The 13,740-nt window shown below is 40.2% G+C and overlaps 1 protein-coding gene across 1 annotated transcript in view; it reads right to left on the bottom strand.

Moving 5' to 3' along the window:
* Positions 1-13,740, bottom strand: part of DIAPH2 (diaphanous related formin 2) — an 887,827-nt gene that overhangs the window by 290,141 nt on the left and 583,946 nt on the right. The gene's annotated exons all lie outside the window — the stretch shown is intronic.

A 13,740-nucleotide genomic window follows, 5' to 3' on the forward strand; every position in this document is an offset into this window, starting at 1 on the left:
CGCCTACCTTATTTTCCACATCAGGAAACCAGGAAGTCCAGAGGGGAGAACTGCACCGTTTAAGGCATTCAATAAGCTACAGAACACAGCCGTGAGCTGCAGATACCTGAAAACCTGTCTTGCATCTTTCTCCTGCACATGTTGTTATGTCCAGCAAACCAGTGCTGCAGTTCCCTTCCTTATCTCAGTGGCTGGGATTCTATGGTTGTGACAACAGAATATGCTGCACTGATAAACTGCAACTTGTGCCAGGGGCAAAGCTGAATACGGACATGCCTTGGGACTATTTTCAAAACCTGTGGCTATTTTTAAGCATCCAGACAATGGAATATTATTCAGCAATAAAAAGAAATGAGTCACCAAGCCTTGAAAAGCCACGGACAAACCTTAAATACATATTACTAAGTGTAAGCAGCCAGTGTGAAAAATCTACATACTGCATGATTCCAACCGTATGAGATTCTGGAAAAGGCAAAACTACGGAGATGGAGACAATAAAAAGATCAATGGTTGCTAGAGGTTCTGGGGGAGGGAGGGAAGCAAGGAGGGAGGGATGGATACGGGAAGCACAGGGAATGCTTAGGGCAGTGAAACCATTCTGTATGATAAGGTAATGGTGGATACAAGTCATTATACATTTTTCAGAAACCACAGATGTGCAACACAAAGAATGAGCCCTAATGTAAACTATGGACTTTAGTTAATAACAGTATGTCAATACTTGTTCATCAATTGCAACAAAAGTACAGCACTGATGCAAGATGTTAATTACAGAGGAAACCGTGAGGGGTGAAGAGGGTATATGAGAACTCTGTACTATCTGCTTAGTTTTTCTATAAACCTAAAACTGCTCTAAAACATATATTAATTTAAAAAAAAATGCAAGCTTAAAAAAGTTCTTTTCAAGGATTTAGAAGGAGGGATGCTAACGACAGAGCAGCATGGCCCTAAATCCATATTTTTGGAGTGGAGTTGTTCAATGCACTATAGTCGTTTCTACAAATTGTTCTCAATTGGGGTAATAGCACGGATTTGATCAAAGTCCTCTGACAAGGAACACTCAAACTGAGGAGTAGGGTTGGGAGTAGGGAAGGGAGTGGTAGAGGTAGCTCCAAAATCTAGTGGGAGGGGTGTTAGGAGAGGATGCTGGTGGACTTATGCTTGTAACTCAGCTGGGGTCTTTGGGGCATACATATGGACCTTCCTTATCCTGGATAAAGCTGCTCTATCCACTCAAACTTTTCCTGATACTCCCTTCCAAAGGTGATCTTTCTCACCTCTGACAGATTCTTCCAGCATTTCACCTAATATTGGAAAGGCACCCATTTGGCCATGTACTGTCATCCTTTTACATAAAGCACTTAGCTTCTCTTCTGTGCTATAGGCCACTTCGGGCTTGGATTTTATAGTATGTGATAATATATAGCAGGTGCTCAATGGGTATTTCTCGGCTGAACGGATTTTCTTTACTATGTTGAACATGCTAAAGGTTTTTGGTTGGATGACAAACAGGTATCTCAATGAAGACACTACCCCTATGTTTAACTGCATCATTTATTCATTTCTGTGAATGGCTTTCTTTTACTTTACAAGTTTTCTTTAATGGCCTTTAATTCATGCAAGATTCATGGGAATTTCCAAACTGAAAGAGGAAACAATGTTTCGAGTCCCTGTGCAACAGTGGGAGCAGACTCAACCTTCAGAGCTAGAAAGAACTATAAAAACCATCTAGTTCAACTTCTTCGCTTGCACAGATGAGGAAACTGATAACCAGAGGGATGAACTGATTTTCAAACAAATTCACAGCTGTTTTGTTTCGTTTCTTTTTTTTGCAGGATCAGGATTTGAATCCATATCTGCTAATTCAGTACTCTAATATCCCACGTGCCTTTTTAGTTGTAGCATTCTTCCCTAGAATATTTTTAATGAATCACATAAGACATCTAACATTGACCAGCAGAAACAGTCACTGGTCAATCAGAGATTATGTCATTTAGACATTTCAGTTTTACTTCAATTGTTTTTGTTTCTTTAACTTCAACACCTTAAACATCTAGCCACCTAAATTGCTCTTCTTCTATGGAGTGAACAGAGTACAACTGTATATATTTCAGGCACAATTCTCATATAAATGCTATTTACTATATCTCAATTAATGTATTTATGTCCAAACTACTTAATGTCGCACTGAGTCATGACTATAGACGTTCCCCATTCATGAGAAGACATTAAATGGTAAACTCTAGAGGTGATAACAGTGTATATTTCAGCTGACCTGACAACTCAAAGCAACTGGTAAGGACTGCCTAGGATGCTGCACTTGCGAAGGATTCTGAGGTCATTTCTGATAGTGGAAAGAATGCTGATCTAGAAAGGCTAGAAATCTGGATTGTTTTGCTGGCTCTGCCTGGGGAAGGAAGCTCATTTGAAGTACTCCATCTCTCAGAAGTAAAAAAATGAGATGAGGCTGGAATTTTGTAGCTAATGCACAGGTGCCTGGCTTAGTTATCGTAGGAACTCACTGTAGTGGATTAGCAAGGGAAGGCCTGACTTTGTCTCCAACTTTCCCACCACATATAGTCTTAGGATTAAAGACCAAGAAAAGATAACCCTTTGCAAAATGATAAAATCTTTAAAAAACTTGGGCTGAAAAGATGACAGGAGAAAAATACTGCCCTTTATATACTGACATGATTCTACTTATCTTTACCAGCAAGATACATGACTTTGTTATATTTCTTGTAGCCAAAATGGGTTCTAATTATCCAGTCTTCTTGGTTCTTAGAAATGTGTTCCTGATGAGCTAATGAACTCAAAGATGTGTGTTCAGTACCTGTTTGGTTCATGTAGTTTAGATACAGAGAAAATCAAAATTGTTTCCAGGTTCTCTCTCTAAACACACACACATACACACTGATCACTAGTTTTATTTGCTGCGAAAGTTTCAAGTCATTAATTAGAAGGAGGCTGATGATGGCCACTTCTACTTCTTGCTGGTAATGATGTCAAGGCTAAGAGTAAATATGTGGAATTATTGGCATAGTGGAAAAGTTTCCTAAGGCCCAAGTATTCATTAAAATGACCAATGTCAAATTACATGTGAAACACGGTATTGACTCAGGGAAAACCTAAAATAACTATTATCCTGGCCCCCAGGTGGCCTAATTAGTCAAACAGACTTCTGGGGTCATTTTAAATGTAATAATTCCCCCTTGAACATAAGCTTAATGGAAAATACCTGAGCATCACTAAATAGTATGTCATTTAGCTGATGGTAAATGTTTCCAAACCTGTTTTACACACACACACACACACACACACACACACATTTATGCAATCTTTCAAATTATTATAGGAAGCAGCATAGAAAGATCTGAGTTCAAACTCAGCTCTACCATTAAATGGGTATGAGATCCTGGGAATTTTCATAATGTCTCTAAGCCTATAAAGTGTGATAAGCTGATGAAAACTAATAATGTATTTAAAGTGCCTAAATACAGTGATTGGCTAATAGTTTACATTCAATAAATGTTAGCTTCTTTACAAGTACTGCCATTCAGATGATATAATTATAATTATTATTATTTTCTGCGGTACGCGGGCCTCTCATTGTTGTGGTCTCTCCCGTTGCTGAGCACAGGCTCCGGATGCACAGGCTCAGCGGCCTTGGCTCACGGGCCCAGCCGCTCTGCGGCATATGGGATCTTCCCGGACCGGGGCATGAACCCATGTCCCTTGCATCGGCAGGCGGACTCTCAACCACTGTGCCAACAGGGAAGCCCGATATAATTATTTTGATCGTTTCTAAAATGCACAAAGCTAAATTACTTATATGTAGAAATATATTCAGAGCCCCGATCACAAACAACAGCTGTTGCTTCCTTGTTGACAATGATATTTATTTATTTTGTTCGCTTATCTGTTTTGTATACCCCTTGAATGCAGTGAATATTGCCTTTTATTTGCTGGCGTAGGGGATGACATGTGGCCAATGGAATTCCTGTTACATTTCTGTATCTTATAAATTCTCTGGTCTATTTGAATTATTTCCCTGTCTTCATTGGTATTTTCTGCATCTATTAATTTATTACCCATGAATTTAAAGTGTTGTTTACTCGTACTCCTTACAGATCATTAATGAAAATGTTAATTATTAATTACAGGCCTAGCACTATCAGAATCTTTAACAATAATAAAAGAACCTCTCCCATTCTATTATATCTTGGGTCTTATCCGAGAGTTATTCCACAGAGGTCCTGTACAATAAATGTTGACATATTCTTAAAACGATTTTTAAAAATTATGCTACATTAAATTTCTTGATCAGTTAATTATCAGTACGGTAACACTAATAAAGGCATGATATCAAGGTTATGCCAAGTGAGACAGCAGAAAGGATAATAATTTGTTCACAAATAGGTGCCTGAAGTTTTTTAACATGGGCATGCATCATTGTATTATTTACAGTACCCTGCCACTCATACAACTTTTCACAGACTACAGAACGGAAAAAAAAAAAGAAAAAAGAAGTCTTCCCAGGTGGCGCAGTGGTTGAGAGTCCGCCTGCCGATGCAGGGGACACGGGTTCGTGCCCCGGTCCGGGAAGATCCCACATGCCGCGGAGCGGCTGGGCCCGTGAGCCATGGCCGCTGAGCCTGCGCGTCCGGAGCCTGTGCTCCGCAACGGGAGAGGCCACAACAGTGAGAGGCCCGCGTACCGCAAAAAAAAAAAAAAAAAAAAAAAAAAAAAAAAATATATATATATATATATATATATATATATATGTATATATCCATAGACAGCCCATCCTCCTTAAAAAGCAGAGCAAACAATAATGTACTGGGATTAAAATCTCATCTGAACTTGACTGCTTGGCTGTGTGACGCACTATACAAATGCCAATTGAATGGTCAGAGTACAGATTCCATGTTTTTGCTGCATTTTCCACTATGATAACAATATTAGCCAGGAAAATAGGCTCCAAAGGAACACCCCACGGTGGTAACCTAGAAAATGACTCTACTGGACTTACATGGTGGCAGAGAACTTCTCAGATGGTAACAGTGAATCTTTTTAAAGAGAGTTGAGCACTAATCAATACTATTAGAGTCCTATACTTCTGGCTGCTAAATCACCTTGTTGTCTTTCAAACATTTTACTCAGACATTTCTCCTGGGGAAATTTGTTTCTTTAGTGCTATTATTTAACTTGGCAAAATAACAATTTTAAAGAAATCCAAATGGCAAAGTAAAACTGGCTTCCTTATTGTTATTACCACATGTGAATTTCATAAGAATAATTATCTGAAGCACAGCATTAATAAATACTGTATTTCTCTCACTCATTCACTCATTCAAAAACATTTATTGTTCGTTTGCTTCACACAAGGCTTGGTGCTAGGAGCTGTGGGGAATACAAGGCTGGATTAGCGGTCTCTGCCCACAGGTTTGTAATCCGGTGGGGTAATTAAGGCATGCATACAAGTGCACCTAGGAAGCCACCGCTTATTTCAAACCTTACTTCAATTAGTGCAGACAACAGGTCTATTCCTCAGTTTGTATCTTATATGATAATTACAACATCTTGGGTAGGAACTGAATAGCTCAGTGCAGAGAACTTACTTTGCTATTCAGTCTCTCTCCAGTTGGTAGCACCTGGTACAACATTTTGCACATAGTAAAAACTCTATAAATAAGTGCTCAGTTAAATAATGGAACCTGCGAATTATTCCCAAATACCATTTTCTTTTTAGATCCTGTTGCCCCGCAAATGGAAAAGACAGTGCAGAATTCAAGCAGGAGGCATGGGACATGTTTTCTGATACTTCAACAGTCATCATGTGGAAAGAGGTGTAGAATTAATCTGTGTGATGTCAGAATGCAGACACAGAATCAGTGACTGGAGGTTACAGGAATAGCAGAGTTTGGCTCAAATTCAGAACTCTTTAGTAATAACAGCTGTCCAGAAATGTAGCTAGCTATTTCAACAGGTAGTTATTAGCACCTTGTCATTTCTCTAGGTCCTCAAATAGAGATCAAAATGGCCACGTCAGGATGCCATAGAAGGGATTCTAGCACTGGATTCAAGCATAGATGTCAACTTCTGTGTTAGTGGGTGATGGGGAAGCACTATAGCAAACCTAGTTAAGGGTGCCACCTCTAGAGCCTGACTCTCAGGTTCAAAATCAGCTCCGCCAGTTAGTAGCTCTGTAACCTGGGGCAACTTAGCCCCTCTGTACCAATTTTCTCATAATGTAAAATGAAGTTAATAGCATCTACCTCACTGTGGTTATCAATAGGATCAAACGAGTTACCACTGTAAAACATTTAGAACACTGTCTTGCATATAGCAAATACTGCACAAATGTCTGTTATAACAAATCAATGACACTGACGGTAAGATTGTGTCTTAGTATCTACAAAGAGTTTTTGAAGGAATTTTCCACACCTATCTTGTTTTATCCTCATTTTTCACCTATTCCCCAGTCCCCTGGTCAGAGGTCACTGCTTCCACTTCCTGCCAGCTATGACACTTTTATATATATCACTTGTGCCACCGATTCCATCAGGAATTTATCACACTTGCTGTGTGCTTGGCTTTTCCCCCACCATACTGTGGACTCTTTAATATAGGGACCCTGCCTTGCCGTCTCTCTCCCCTGTTTGTCTGAACAATGCCTGAGTACACGGGAGGAGGTGCTTGATCATTTCAATTCAATTGACAGTTACTCTACCTGGTGTTAACAATGGGAGAAACATAGGACTTAAACACTTTACCTGCAACTGATATTTACTGCATTGATTATTCTAACCTCGTAAGGTTTGGAGAGAGATGCAAAAAACACTACTTTTAAAACTGAGTAGGGACTTCCCTGGTGGTCCAGTGGTAAAGAATCCGCCTTCCAATGCAGGGGACACGGGCTCGATCCCTGGTCAGGGGACTAAGATCCCACATGCCGCGGGGCAACTAAGCCTGTGCGCCACAACTACTGGGCTCATGCGCCTCAACAAGAGAGCCTGTGTGCTGCAAATTACAGAGCCCATGCGCCCTGGAGCCCATGCGCCACAACTAGAGAGAAGTCCATGTACCACAGCTGGAGAGAAGTCCATGAGCCACAACTAGAGAGAAGCCTGCACACCACAACAAAAGATCCCGCATGCCGCAACTAAGACCCGACGCAGCCAAAAAAGATAAAGAAAATTAATAAATTAAACAAAAATTGAGTAAATTCGAGCAAGGACTGGCAAGTGACTTTCCCAAGGTCACATATTTGGAAGAACTAGGCACATAACTCTAACCTAAGTTTTATATTCTTTCCCAATAGGCCATACCACCTCAAAAGAAGTGATAGTAAACCCTAGGCAAGACATTTTGTTAATACAGTCACTTATAGGTGACCAGAGAAATGCTATAATAATCAACATATCACAGTAGCCCAGTAAATGTGAAATACCGTTGGATGACATATCCTCTTCAGAATAGGCCTTGGAAAAATACTCAGTTGATTGGAATTAGAAAGATTTAAAAATAAGCCAGTACACATTGCTCTGGAAGTAGGTAGAGTGTAAATAATAAATAAATAGAGTTCTTTGTAAGTGAAATGAAATTACTCAAGCGTGTAAAATAGCACAATTCAAGGGTCAGTAATTTGTTTCATTTTACAAATTAAGAACAAGAGGAGGACTAGAAGAGTAGGCGACTCAAAATAACCCAGGGAGCTGCCAAGAGCAGCATTGCATAAACACAGATTGGCTAGAAATCAGAACCAGCATATTTTCTGCTGGAACTCTTCGATTATGGTAAATCGCCAGACTTAACAGTGTTTAACTTATTCAGGCCACGAGGTTCATCTGGTAAATGGCTCTAACTGACTTGCAAGTTCCTTTCATTTAGTGGCCTGAGAGCAGCAAGGCAAGGGGGTGCAAGGAGCTCCCTTTCTCATTAGAGGGAGGAGACCCCGTTGAACCAGACCCTCTCAGATGAGTGAACTCTTTGGAGGGTCAAAGTTGGACAGTGTAGCTGTACGTTAAGTCTTTTAAGTCACATGGGTACTATTTCACACACCGAAGTCACAAGGAAATCAATGGGGTCTAGGTGCCCTAAAAGAGTTATGTATGTAAACTGCCTAATTTATACCCCAGGGAGTATCTTATTCACTAAGCAGGAACTGACATGCTGTGACATGGGTTTTCCATTCCACTTAGTGAAAGCAAGTCTCTAAGTTCATTCAATCATGGCTCCTGAGAACAAGCAGTTTCAGAAGCAATATCTCACGGCCAAATGTAGTTCTTGTCTGAGGAGTTAAGAAGTTAATGCGACTTACCACTTGTTAGCAGTGCACCTGGGAGCTTGGCATGCTCTATTTCTAGGGATTGTCATTCTTCATCTTAATGAGGGAACCAAGACAAAAAAAAGTTAAAAAAAAACAAAACAAAAAAAACACCTCAGGATACTGGAAAGGTCAGTGGTCAGAGACTACCTCAAAGGTTTTTTTTTTTTTTTTTTTTTTTTTGCTATAACCGAAGTAGGTTAATGTTTTGTAAGAAAAAAAGATACATTTTAATGGATTAAAATATTATGCAAAAAGAAGAGGTGACAGATGGTAATGCTGAGCAACATTTACTACAATATCTCACTCGGATCCAGCTGACACACCCCATTACATTTCATACACAGCATTCTTGTTATTGATAACTCGGAACCTCTTTGCAGAGCTTTAATGTGTCCAAGTCAGATGGAACAATCGATAATTGGAGAGTTAATTTATATTACAGATGAACTCTATGCGCAGTCCAAGTGGCAGCATCCTGTGTAAGAAAATCATTTCTTTTATACATGCATGTTTCTGGCGCAACACATCATTTCTTGGCTTGATGGCAGATATTAGAAAGCTTATTCTTGTCGATTAGCTATACTTTGCAAGCTCAAAATAAGCAATTTGTTCTATGCCATGGGAATCTCAACCACAGCAAAGAAGGTTTCGAAAAACAAGTTGTGATACACTTCAGAAAAGCAACAAAAATCACATTTCACGTACACTGTTTTGACTCAAAGAATTAGCCTGTCATTTTTGACAAATACAGCAAAATGCAGTGATTTTTCTTTAAAGGTAAAGCCAAAATAGATTTGGCAATTAAAAGCATGCATGGATCAAAAAAAGTCCTACCAAGTGTAAAAAAGAAAAAACTATAATCATATTTCTTTTGTTTGATACTTTACTGAAACAACACAGATTAAGATGTGACATGCTTTACCAGGACAAAGGCTTGATGTGCTATGTTTTTTTCTAAATTTTCACTTTTTCTCCCACTCCACTTTACAAATTAGATTATAGCAGAGGATTACATAAGTGGAGAAGTTATAAGATATCCAACCACCAATGAATCATTTGTTTGGAGGTAGAAGGCATAACTGCTTTATATTAAACATGGTACCAGATGTCCTGGCAGTGTCCCAGTAAGGATGATGACAGTCATTGCCCTAATTCTAAGGCACTGTACATAAAGCTAATACTGTCCAAACTTAAGAGTGAATGAAACTCGCAATTTCAAGTCCATCATCAAAATAAATGCTTATGGGAGAAAATAATTTGTTTAAAGCAAAAAAGAAAATAGCCAATATTGGTTCTTCCAAAGTTGTGGGCACAATTCAAAAGAATCTTATTTTTTAAATCAAATGAATATATTATTTATACTGTAAACTCCTTTGGCAGCAAGTACTATGACATTCTCCATGAGCTCTCTAGCACCGAGCTAGGATTCATCCTAAACACTAACTCATTTGGAGAACTGGCTAGTTAAAACTCAACTCAATAGCAATAATAATATTACCTAACACCTAGATTGGTTCCGTTATGTTCAGACTCCTCATCCTGGTGAACAAGGACTGACATGATCTATTTCCTACCTGTTTCTCAGCTTTCATCTTACATTAATTTCCCCTTCGTTAACCACACACCAACCAAATCGACCTTCTTTCTATTCCTTGAATATACTAAACTCATTTCCAAGTTCTTCTCCCAACCCCAAATGCTTTTACCCAGATTTTTGTCTTGGTTCAAATGTCACCGTGACGAAAAGGCTGTTTCTGCCCTCCCAACCTAAAGTAGCACCCCAGCCACTATCACATAACTATTTCATTTCATAGCACTGCATCCCCAACGCAGCCCAACTAAAATTTAAGCTCATGAGAACAGGGACCTTGTCCGTCTCATTAAGCCCTCTACCTGAAAGGCCCAGAATAGTGTCTGGCACATAGGAAATATTTGATTTTCTTAACTCATACTGTTTTCAGTCTCAACCATTTCTTCGTCATTGTGCATGCCATTGGCAGATGGAGATTATTAAATACCACTCCTCTCTAGGCCCCAGCTTTCTACCAAGAGAGAAGAGCATGTTTTGAGTGTCTCTCATCTCCACTACCGTCAGTACGAGTGTGTCTGTGCATAAGTATTTCTGTGAGAAACACATGCATGTAGAGAGACTGAGAAAGAGAAAGATGAGAAAGATATAGACATATATTCACACATTCACGCATGTATTCACACACAAGGGGGTAATCATCTGGGCCTCAAGAGCACAAAGGTGATATTTTTAAAGCAAGAAACGAAATAGAGTTTCAGACCTAAGGTAGGATGGACAGATATAATACTGCATCACTGGGACAAATATTTCTAGGGCACTTCATAGGAATTGAGAATCCAAGATCATATGAATAAGGTTAAGTTATAGTTGGAGCACAGTTTAGGAAGGCAGATAAGAGTACAGTTACTGTGCCTAATGAGATGCCTAGTGCTCTATATAATAATGAGCTTCAGAGGCTGCTCCCTAAAAACCAAAAACCAAAACCCAACCAAAACAACAATAACAAACCCCAAAACGAACAAACAAAAAGGTATAATTCTAGCATTTTACAAAGGGATATATGCTACTGAAATTACAAAATAATTGAGATTTCACTGAAAACTTGTTCAAAGCATTTGATAGCCTTTAATGCAGAGGATTCTAAAAACATGAAATGAATGGCTTATGGCAATTATTTGTGACTTAACTGACAACTTAATGGGGACACTTTGATTGATCTGGAAATATAGAGTCAGGTACAATAGAAGAAAAAACAATCTAACATAACTCTGTGTGTGCTATCTGAACAAATAGAGAAGTAAATGAAGAAATGCATGATATGAGTCTACATCTTGTCAATAAAATACTGAGAGGGTTCTGAAGTCACTAGCTCCTCTCTGCTGTCTGAGTTCAATGCCTTACACGTATTACTGGTCGAGAGTTTAGCTAAACTACTGCGTGATGTTGCTGCCTCAGCATCCATTAAATATGGCCAAGTGGCCTGCAGGGTCCTTGAACTGACACTCGTGAAACCGAGTCCCCCTAAAACCTAGTTTTCCTGTTGAGTTTATGATTAACCTCTCTATCCAAAACTTTATTCTCTTTCTTGTCCTTCCACCTGGTCCCCTCAGGATAGAGGAGTATCAAAGAAAAGGGGGAACTGAAACCGAGCAGGGCCCGCTGGAACCCTCCCAGGTAAAAAGCCCCTCTGTGTCCCTGGTTTCTTGTTTGTAGAAAAAGACTTTGGTCTCCTAGACTTTCCCCGAGTTCCAAAGAGCAGACTCAAACAGTTACTAATTAGGGAAGTGAGGGATGCAGAAGCAAAGGAAAAGCAGTCAAGAAGTAACAGTTCAGTGGTAAAACAGAGTCCTAGCTCCTCCTCAAGGGATATATGCAGTTACCTGACACATATCTTCGCCTTGTTCTGCAGGAACTAAGACCCCAGCCAGGTGGAAGATGGTGACTACATGCTGACCACAAGCCCACAGAACCCAGACTTGTTGGAACCAGAAGGCTGATAATTAAGATTCCTGAAACACTACCCTGTTACCTCACCATCAACCAATCAGAAGAAAGTCATGCCCCTGGCAACCCTACCCCAAATGTTGCTTTAAATACGCTTCCCTGAAAACCATCTGGCAATTTGCATTTTCTGAGCAAGAGCCACTTGTACTCCTTGCTTGCTGCCTGCAGTAAACACTGTACTTTCCTTCACCACAACCCTATGTCAGTAAATTGGCTTTGCTGCATGGTGGACGAGCAGACACAAATGTGGTTTGGTAACACTAGTCCTTCCTGGGTAACAGCCCGCAGAGTCACAAGCAAATATAAGTTCCTGATGTGATGTCCCCAGCAGCCCACATGAGCAAGTCTCCCCCACCTCCCAGGGCCTTCCCCTAGTGTATCAGTAGATAAGACCCCTGAAGAGCTTGACAACCTCCCCCACACATGCTCTTTTTGGTTTGAATTGACCAATCTGGCCTTAGCCCAGGAACCCCAAAGCAGTCCACCCATGGACCCTAACAAAGGCATGTGCCCCAGGTCTTGCCCTCTCCCTCTGCCTGCACCCAGCCTTAACCTCCCCATGGGGCCCCTGGAGGCCTGCTTTGTACTTCCTCCAGATCTTGAGGGTAAGAAACTTCCCTTTTGCTGAACTGGCCTGGGGCTCTACTTAACAAATGTTAATTTAACGAAGCCACAGCAATACCTTTTAAATCAATGCATAGAATAAATGGGTCCAGTCAAACGGATCCTTCTTCAGACATTTTTGTTACTTGGTTTCCAGGCCAGTACAGTTTTCTGGTTTCCTCCTACCACACTACCTGTATCTTTTATTTCTACAGTTCTTTTGTTAAAATTCTTCTCATCTTCCTAACTTCTAATGGTGGAGTAGCCCAGACCTTAGTCCTTGGACCTCTCTCCTCTGTCTGTACTCTCTAGGTAATCTTATATAGTCTAATGGCTTTAAATACCATCTATGTGCTGACGGTTCCTAAATTTTTATCTCCAGTCTGGATCTTTCCCTATAGTTTAGGCTCAATTATTCAAACATTCTAGGCTTTGCATCTCCACTTGGATGCCTAATAGTGTCTCAAACTGAACATCTTGAAGCCAAACTTTTGATTCACCACTGCTACAACCTCCCTTCTACCTCATCCAGTCTTCCTCATCTCTGTAACCATCATTTTTCCTCTTTTCGATCCTCAAATGGCTTCCCATCATACATCAAGGTCTTCCATGATTTTACCTTCACTACCCTTTCTCCGTCCCTCATTGCAAAACAGCCACACTAGCCTTCTTGCTATTCCTTGTGGAGGGAAGAAAGTTTTGTCACCCCAAAATATCTCTCTGGCATCTGGATTATTTTGAGCTGAAAACAATCAAGACCCAAAAGACTCAGGAAGAACCTCTGACCTTCCCCCTAACTGCCTTTAGAATGTAGATAGAGGATGTGTTCCAGGCAGGGAGCTATCACCATAGATAACTATAGTATGAAGTAGGTGTGTAGACAGGGAGAAACCTAGCAGAGTCTGCTTGTTAAAATTCCTCTCTGTGTCCCACTGTCTCTGCATAGACCAGCAAAGATTTGTTTGCCAAACATTTGCTTTTCCATCTCTATGTCAACTGCCTTCCTCCCCTTTGAAGTCCTAAACCACTACCCTCAACATCCTCTTTTGTCTTTAGCTGAAGATGGTATTTAAGGGTGAGGGTCTCGGCCATTTTGGAGAGTTACTCAGTTTTCCTGGGTCTCTCCCATGAATACATGTTACTAGACTTTTGATTGATTTTCTCCTGTTAATCTGTCTCATGTTAATTTAATTCTTAGGCCAGCCAGAATAAACTAGAAGGGTAGAAGAAAATGTCCTCAGCCTGACACATGCTTCAAGCACACTCATGT

The sequence above is a fragment of the Delphinapterus leucas genome, chromosome X (genome assembly GCF_059928025.1).
Source record: "Delphinapterus leucas isolate spDelLeu-1000000601 "Yukka" chromosome X, BTC_Dleu_Yukka2, whole genome shotgun sequence".
In the NCBI taxonomy this organism is placed as follows: Eukaryota; Metazoa; Chordata; class Mammalia; order Artiodactyla; family Monodontidae; genus Delphinapterus; species Delphinapterus leucas.